The sequence below is a fragment of the Dromaius novaehollandiae genome, chromosome 2 (assembly GCF_036370855.1).
Source record: "Dromaius novaehollandiae isolate bDroNov1 chromosome 2, bDroNov1.hap1, whole genome shotgun sequence".
NCBI lineage: Eukaryota > Metazoa > Chordata > Aves > Casuariiformes > Dromaiidae > Dromaius > Dromaius novaehollandiae.
In genome coordinates this window covers 117587936-117596938 of record NC_088099.1, presented here as the reverse complement: position 1 = coordinate 117596938, position 9003 = coordinate 117587936, and the positions used below count along the sequence as shown (strand labels likewise).

At 38.7% G+C, this 9003-nt stretch overlaps 1 long non-coding RNA gene across 1 annotated transcript; it reads right to left on the bottom strand.

Moving 5' to 3' along the window:
• Nucleotides 1–500: 500 nt before the first annotated feature.
• On the bottom strand, nt 501–3167 carry LOC135327345 (uncharacterized). Its single transcript, XR_010387459.1, has 2 exons — nt 3008–3167; nt 501–689 (listed from the first exon to the last, which is right to left on the bottom strand). It is a non-coding gene; the product is annotated as an uncharacterized LOC135327345 (long non-coding RNA).
• Between the last annotated feature and the right edge of the window lie 5836 nt (nt 3168–9003).

The following is a 9003-nucleotide window of genomic DNA, read 5'->3' as shown; positions in this document are numbered from 1 at the left end:
AAATTTGTGACTTCTTTGTTTTGGTGTCCAGCTTATCACTTCAAACTGACTTTCTTGTGAATATGAGTTCTCTAAGTTTTGCCCTGAAAGTTTCCTGTATGTAAGAGAACAACAGTCATCCTGAGTCAACTATGTGATAACATTATAGAAATAGGGGAATTGGGGGTCAAAGAGTTTGCTGGTTAGCTTTGTTGCCAAGACTGACTGTTCCAGAGACTTTCAAAGACATGCTGACACATCCACATTGTGGGTCAAGGAGCTGACTATATGGAACATTTTCCACAGTCCTACTTGAAATGTGAGCCTTTCCTTTGTTGAAAAATGTTCCTGTATGTGCAGTGATTGCATATGAAAAATAGTAGTGAAAAATATGCCATCTTCCTGAGGAGTAAGAACTGGAAAGAAATCTGGGCTCTTTTTCCTGAGTTGGCAAGGCAAAAAGCAGTTCAGTGTTCTGCATTATAATGATCTTTTGCAAAACATTTACAATACAGTTAAAACTTTGGAAATCAGCAAGTTTATTATTTGTTAGTTTCTTCTTTTGTTCTCAGCTTTCAGAGCATTTGTGAATTCCAAAATCAAAGCTATAACTTTTAAAGTCTGGTCTGTCTTTGGAGCCAACTTGCCATCTCTTGCGTGCACACTGACAGCATATATCTCTTCACTCCTTACAGCAGCACTTCTGGTTCCTGGGAAAGAAGGAAATCTGTAAGAACATTCCTCAGGTTTAAGCAGTGCTCATTATTGCTCTTGGAACATTTTGACTAAGCAACTACACAGAGAGAGATACAGAAGTAGTCAAGTCTAGTTAGCATTCACTTAGGCGAAAAATGAATAATACCATCTCTGAATCCATAATATCTAGAGCTTACCATATGCATATTTTTTTCTGCCAGCAGACCTTTTGAAAAAACAAACTGTTTTCTAATCCCACTTTCTCTGCATATATATATATTTGGTACAGATTGGCAGAGGCATCTCTAAGCAGTAAAAGTCGATTTCCCACTCAAAAGAAAAAAGGAAAACCAAAATCTTTAGGATGAAATAGATTAAGTTTTGTCTTAGTTTTTTATTAGAAAGAAAAAGTTCAGGTTATCTCTGCCAAAGAGTCAGAAATGTTTTGAAGATGAAGTGCTAGACTTCACTTTACTTATTTTTCTTTCCCAAACTTGAGGTTAAGTCTGCTGGTATAAATTCCTTCAGGATGGAAATAATTAAAAATGTATAAATAGGATTCATTCCTGTAGGTAATAATGCTGTGCGCTCCTGGGAGTTGCTGGTTATTCTGTGCTTTTGAAAATCAAGCCACTGGATTTCTTTCCTAAGAACAGAGTAAGGAGACTCTCTTTTGGTACCTATTTTTGAACATATTAGTGATAACAAGTAGATTTGATCTGCTTGTCATTGACTGTTTTGCTGGAAAACCTGGCAGTTTTGGATGATTCAAATGTCATTTAGTAACCTGCACTCAAACTTAAGGTTTTCACATTTAATGCTTTTTCTCTCTTTTTCTTCATTTAAAATATTAGAAAAAGAACCCAGGCTCCAATAGTTGCATGAGAGCAACTGCAGTTAGGTCTTGTCTGCTTGAACAACCTCATCCTCTACCACATAAATGTCTTGGCCGGAGGTAAAAGCTATGGTTCATTTATTTCGAATATTCCAAAAGCCTTTATTTTCTTCAGCAGCAAGTCCATAGTGCCATGTCACATGCTAGTAATACCTTAAATTACAGGCATGGGGGCCAGAATTCAGGCTCCCTGTCTGAAATGGCTCCCAGGATCTACCAGGTAATGTTGTGACTGCCGGCATGTACTCTGTACAAACTGATTCCCTGTATTGCAGCACCAAATGCACTGGCTGATAGGAAAAGCAAATAAAACATGGTCTGTGTTGATATTTTGCCTATTTTCACAGTAACTGGCCGCTTGTCTCAATACCCATCAGTCCAGTCTGCTACTGGTCCAGAATGCAAAATGGTTATTCTCCATAGATGGATAAATTGTGCATTTTCAGCAGTCTCAACCACAGCACTAACTGCACATGAACACAGCAGCTTTGTACGTATTGCTTTTGCTCACTTCCATGGGCTGTGTATGCTTTGCATATAGTGTGGAACGTGGAGAGGCCCCTAGCCTCTAAAAGGCTCAAGACAGCTCTGTAACTGGAGTTTTGTTTTGTTGTCAGTGTAACATCTTTTATAACCAGCTTTCGCCAATTGCAAAACAGGACCAGACCCCAGAGACAGTCTGTAGAAGAGGATTGTTTTGTTTCCACCCCTGGATTTGTGTCCAACCTATGTTGCAATGTTTGGCTGCAGGCTTTCGTCTTTTTTTTTTTTTTTTTCCTCTCTCTTTCTTTTTAACTATCTAAAAACAAAAGGATCCATGCAAAGGATCTAGGCTTGAATTTTAAGTTGAGCTCCTCACACTCAGAATTGCTAAAGCCTGGAAGCAATTACAAGGACCAAACAGTTATTTGTCTCAGATAAGTTTTGCAAGTCACCAAGCAATGACTCAGACATTGACTGTAGATTTAGGCAGGAGCCAAAAGATAAATACCCAGTTGCCATGGACTGAATTAAGGGAAAAAGAAGGGAAAGTATCTTTTACTATAAGTTACAGTAAACCCCTATTCTATAAGTTACAGACCAATAACTTGACCCAGATAAATGATGGATTACCTGAGAAAGCTTACACACAAGGAAAATAAAGTAACTGTACAATGAAGGCTCAATCATAAGATAGCAGAATAAAGAACTCTGATTCCATAATGGGTTAAAGAAGTTAATTAAAGTCTGTGTTGCTTTTTAGTATCCCACATAGCAAACAGTGCTTTAAGGAAATCTATACTGCCAGCTCCAGTACAGCAACTCCAAAGGACTGCTGAAAGTCAGCAACAGTTGGATAAAGACACGAGGTTACTGCAAAGCTTTAGCAATTAAAAAAATCAGGAGACTGGATTAAGAGTCAAGAGATTTGAAAAGTATATAATTATTTGTACTTGCCTTTTTTTTCTGAGTCTGTAGAATGGTTCTGAGTCGGGTTTTTGAGTCACTCTCTGCAAATGAATGCCAGAACTAACTGTCTTGCAAAACAATCTGAAGTGCTCAAATAAAGCTGTAATTCCAGGAACTGGAGCTTTAATGAAGAAATAAAGTGCATGAGACTCTGTAATACTAAGATAATGTAAAGACAAATGAAACACGGTAGTTGTAAAGGTTATTTTTTCTGTCTTTTTTTTTTAAGAGAAGATTGATGTAACAAAATACAAGCCAGAATCTATAACAATGATAAGACATTCTTACATTTAGCACATCAGGGTTTCACTGTTATATCTATAGAGTCCCTTGATCTGATCAGACCTCTCTAAGAATAAATGTGTTCGGAGCATTACCACTTTTTCAGAGCAAAATGGACAACTTACTTATGCATGAGGCAGTGAGGTTTCGGCTGTCTTGGGATGAAGTCAGTGAAGTGGCTCTTCAAAGTTATTGAAAACTAATCTAAACATCTTCAGCTATATATGGTTGATATTCCTAGACATTTGGCAAACTTGATATGCACTAGATACAGATGTGCTTTTACATGAAAGAGAAATACCTGTGCTAATCTTCTACAGATAACTACTTGCAGTGAAATTCCCTTGTAATTATTTGCAGCAACTTCCTTGACCTCTGATTAGGAAACATCTTAATGGGCTTGAAACAATTTATTTTCCACTAGCGGATGAGGCAGTTTAAAAATATCACTAGAGCTATAACATCTGTTATATTATTAATACTTCTTTATTAATATATGTTAATAACAGATTTCAGGGAAACAATAGGAATGAGCTGGCATGATTGATTAAACGAATGTCTGCCTTCAAGGGGTTTATTGTCAGTAACACTGGAAAACTGTTCTAAACTGAAGGCATAGATACACATGAAGTAACACAACATCTTACAGCAGAGATTGTCTTCTATCTCTTCAATTAAATTTGAAAGGAGAGAAAGGATAACTTTTAAAACAGCAATGACAAAGGCAAGCTTTTAGTTCTTTTCAGAAAGGGCTACAAAAAAAAAGGAAAAGAAAGACCAAAAACCCCTACCCTTTCTCCCCTGCTTCCCTCCTGCTGCCTCCTTTTACATCCCAGTCACAGCAACGTATGTGCTATTATACTGAAATACTGGGTGTTTCAGCTGGCACAGTTTAACCACTGCCCAAACTGGAATAGGCTATACTGATTTATGTACATTAATCATATATTTATCTACTGATTTTTTTTCTGACTTTAACACTATAATTGAGGTGGCAAAACTTTCTGTAGAGACCAGGCCTTGGCACAAAGCTTGTGACTGTACAACACTGAAGACAATGGGAGCTCTGATTTTGTTAAGGCCATCTGGCACCACTGCAAAGTGCATATAAAATAACAGGATTCCTTCCTCAACCATTTCTCACTCTAGATCAGTAGTGACCCCACCATATTATTCTGCAAATTAGTAAAGGAAATAAACGGAAAGCCTAACACCAACAGGCAGAGAATTTACAATCCCTGACAGAGTTCATCCTAAAGTTTGGTTTAAATTTTAACTGTCATAAAAATACTTTAAATAAAACACTTTACTGAAATTCTGCATTCCTAAAAGTAAAAGCGAGTGTTGTAAATAATGCCAGATGCCCTGAACTGAGTCCATGACTGAGTTCATTCTTGGACACATGCTGCTGTACATAAATTCTTCATATCTTATGTTCTCTGAAGTAAATTGTAAAATCATGAGCTCGTTTCACCACTACTACATGTAGTCCTGTTGTTTACCGAAAGTATTATAGTCATTTGATCCACCGGTTTTCAGTCCATCACACAGCAAACACACCAGTGATGTTCATCATCTTTAAGTTCTTTCCCATCATTCCCGTAGCCATTGCTCTTCCAAAACAATATAAAAGATACACTCTCTTGTTTGCAATGGATATTTCCTTTTAACAAGAGCAGACAAAATAAAGAGGACAAGAGCCAGTGGCTGATGAAGAACACACATCAGTACAGACGGCAGCAGGAAGGGTGCGCAGCCATAAGAGGTGTCTGCAAGAATGGAAGGAAATGATGTCACGAGGCGGTTTTGATATTGGGCGGGAAATTCAAACCTGAGCTGGACTTGAAGCACTTGTGCCATCATACATAACTTACAGATGGGACGGAAATCACTGAGGTGCTCTGAACTCCATTGACCTGTTTATCAATATTAATAAATGCTTACTTAGCTAAAAGGTTTTAAGATACAGAATGCACATCTTCAGTGGTTAGATATGAGATGGTTTAAATATATCTAGATATTCCCCATTTTCTACTAATGATGACTTATTACATGGCATATTGCTTGTTAAGAGGCATGTCCTTAAAGCTACCTACCTGCCTCTCCCAGTACTGGAAAGAGAGACTCAGTAAAGCCATTGCATGCGGAAAACACCCTTGTACATATTTCTGTGTACTTGGTGACCAAATCATGCCATTATTGTAACCTAGCACATCTGAAGAAAAGTATACTCAGTGTTGTTTAATTAAGTTATCACTTCTTGCCTGAGATTTTCAAGAGAAGGTTACAGAGCTAGGCACACAGTGTCCACAGAGAAAATGAATGTAGCCAGTAGCGTTATCTAAAAGAGGGTTGATTGAAACAAATCTGTGGTGCTTAATCTCCAGTTGTCATACAGATGCAGGCTTTTGACTCCCATCAAAACTGGTGGGAGTGAAGTGCTTACCTAGGGATGTTGCCCCTAGTTCACTTAGATTTCTTAACTGACCAAAACAGAGCGCTGTGACCACCAACATATTTAACTGCAGCACTGAGAAGTCCAATACAAATGGGTTTATGCTGATTAACCAACGATTAGACACATAGTTAAGACAACTAGAAACTTTTCTCTAGAATAATTTTGAATAAGCACAACTTTTGATAAACACTGGCAATCAAAATAAGATACAAACTTTGCTTTTCCCTGTTTAATATTTTTTGATATATTTGTCTTTGCAACCACACATCCCTGCAGGAGGCACTTAGGGTCCAATACTGGAGCATTTACAGCCACCCTCTCCCCAACATACCGGAGGCCTGAGGAAGAGCAGGCACTTTCCTTTCAGCCCAAACTAACAAAGAGTCATGTTACACAGAAAGTTTGATGCCATAAGGCAAGTGTGTGAATAACAACATTTCAAAGGATTTGAACCCATGATCCTACTCATTCTTACACTGCTGTACCTACCACCTCCTCTTCCCCCACCTTCCTGCCTCCAGCACCTGCATGTGTCTTTTCCCCAGTTCTGCTCTCGTGCAGCTTATGTTTATTGCATCTTTTTCCTTCTTTTTTTTTTAATCTTCTCTTTCTTTTTTTAAATTGCCACATCCTTTGAAACTCTCCAGTGATAAACAGCGAATGCCAAGCAACTGCAAAGAATCATCAGATACTTCCCGTGGCATTTGACATAATGTTAAAACACAGTATGATTTGGCACAGTACAATACTGGAGCTTCCAGGTGCATGGAGAAGCAAGCAGTACATCATTTGCTGCCTGAGTCTGATTTGACTGCAAACTCACTCCTTTGGGGAGAAGCTACATGTTCACTTTTACAGATTGGACTACAATAGCCTCACTATTACATAGGAAGTCTGCTTGTTCAGTAGAGCTGTTTGCACATAAAAGTATTGCAGTCTCATCCTATATTTGTAGGGGGTTGCTAATGTCATTCCACAAGGAAGTGCCATTTGGGGACTGAGCAGAGGGGGTGAAACTGTCTTAGGGGAAAGGACTGGAGGAGCAAGCAATCCACTGAAAAGACTTGCCCTCCCCCAGGCCACCCCGTAATCTTACACTTTTGGTGAGCGATATCACCGGCCGCAGGCATGGGAGGCCTGGAGCTGTCATTCTGCTTTGTTCAGCAGAAGCTGTAGTCATATTTTGTGAGTTGTAGTTTTTGATTAAGGACAGCCACATACCATCATCATGCAACAAAAATACAGGACTGGAGAACACAGATGAAAAGGGAGGTTTTGGTTTTGTTCTTGTCTTTGTTTTGATTTTTGCATCTGACAGCTGCTATAACTTTAATGAGAGTTTACAGGACAAATAATGAGCAGTATGTGCTACAGGATGGTATGAGCTGGGAACCACGGAGAAACTAGAGAAGCTGAAGAAATTTGCTCAGTGTCCAAATGGCTGAATGAGAAAAAATGACTTAGCCTATATAAAACCTCTTCTAAAAACATGGCGTGAATGTAGAGGCATAAAGTATTTGAGGCCATGGTCTTTACCTAATGAGGTTTTGTTTAAAATATTCCAGGCATTTTTGTGTTTGGTTAGCTCTTTCTTTAAACACAAAATTTCTTTAAGAATGCTAAATCTTCTTTACGGTGTGCAAGCTGAACAGAAGTTAAATTTAAGCTTGATTTTGAATGTGAAGTGGATAAGAATCAGAGGAAACATACAGAATGACTCCCTAAAGCTAGTGGTCATTCTTTTGATTGGAATATAATTATTAGGCTGGGAGTTATTTTTTCCAAGAAAGAAAGAAAGATGTTGTGACTTACAATCTTAGGTCTTCTCTTCATCAAGAACTTCTGCCTCTTGTTTTAAGGAAGAGATTCTCATTTTAACTTCAGGTGGACTTACTGCAGTTATAATCAGTTCCTTGAAATAAACCAACACCTATTGAGCCTAAATTGAAATTACAATGTTTGCACAGAAACTTGCACCTGTTGTGGTTAAACTCATGTAACTTTCTTACTTAGTTAAAACACTAGGAACTTCAGCAAGAGACTGCATAAACTGAAAAACAAAGAATTAAAGTAAAGCTTCAGAATCATACTGTTTTCTATCAGAAACAATGTGGGCATTTAGAAAATTGTTGACATCTTTGTCCCAAATACTGAGAAGGCATGAGCCACTCCCTTTCTCTCCTTTCCAGCCCATCTCTAAAAAATGTTGAAAGCTGACATCTGACACAATCAGAGACAGGAGAATTAAGAACGACACTACATGCTGTGAAACTCCAGAAGCTGCCCTTGCTTGAGGTAAGGACTTCACAATAATTAAGCACCTCAGGTCCTTTCTTTATTGTGAAATATTACACTACCATCAGAGATGAGATAGCGGACCTGAGCAACCAGCGTGGCTGTACCCAAATATGAAAATTCTTGTTTTTATAACAAGCGTGGCTGGAAAATATTCACTCTTTCCAGTAACAGCAAACATTACAGTTTTTAGTTTGGTCTTAAAGTATGTTTCAGTTGTTTGTCTGCTGGTTTTCTGAAGGGTCTGTGTGCAGGTAGTAGATGTGGCTTTGTGTGAACCAACTTGGTTTATCCTACTTTATGTGCAGGTGAGAGTGGTAAGAGCTGTGGGAAAAAAAACAGTATGGTCTGTGCTCTCCACTGAAGTTGCTTGGCATAAATTCCACTAAATCAAAGTAAGCAGATGCAAAGCAAAATGAAATCTCTTCCCCATACCTCCTCTACCTGCCCACCCCCAGGCCATCTGTCAAGAAATGCTGATCTTCTCTGATCTTCTTTCCTGAGTTCTTTAACTTCTTCCACCTCTGCATATGTGTCAGCCAGCCTTGGGCTTTTCACTGGAAGGTCTTGCTGAGCATTAAGATATTTGTTTATAATCCTCCTCCTACACTCTGACATATTCTCTCTGCATGAGGTCCAGACTTGCCGTGCTGGGAAATCCGTGGTAACAGTGGATACGTCATTCGGTCCTCTCACATTGTATATTAATATCGGAGAGTGCTGATCTTTCCCACAGAAGCAGCGCAGACCTTAATCACTGTTTCTTCTCATTGTTAGTAAACAGATATATTCAGTGCAAAGTAGTTATGATGTTGAACCAGTGTGAAGTACTTGTGGTTTCTGACTCCTCAATACTCAAACAAATTACTCTTCCTAGCGCAGAATAAGGGATATTGATGTCTGCTGTCTTGGGGTTGGAGCCTTGAGCAGGTTGTACTTGTGTGCTCAG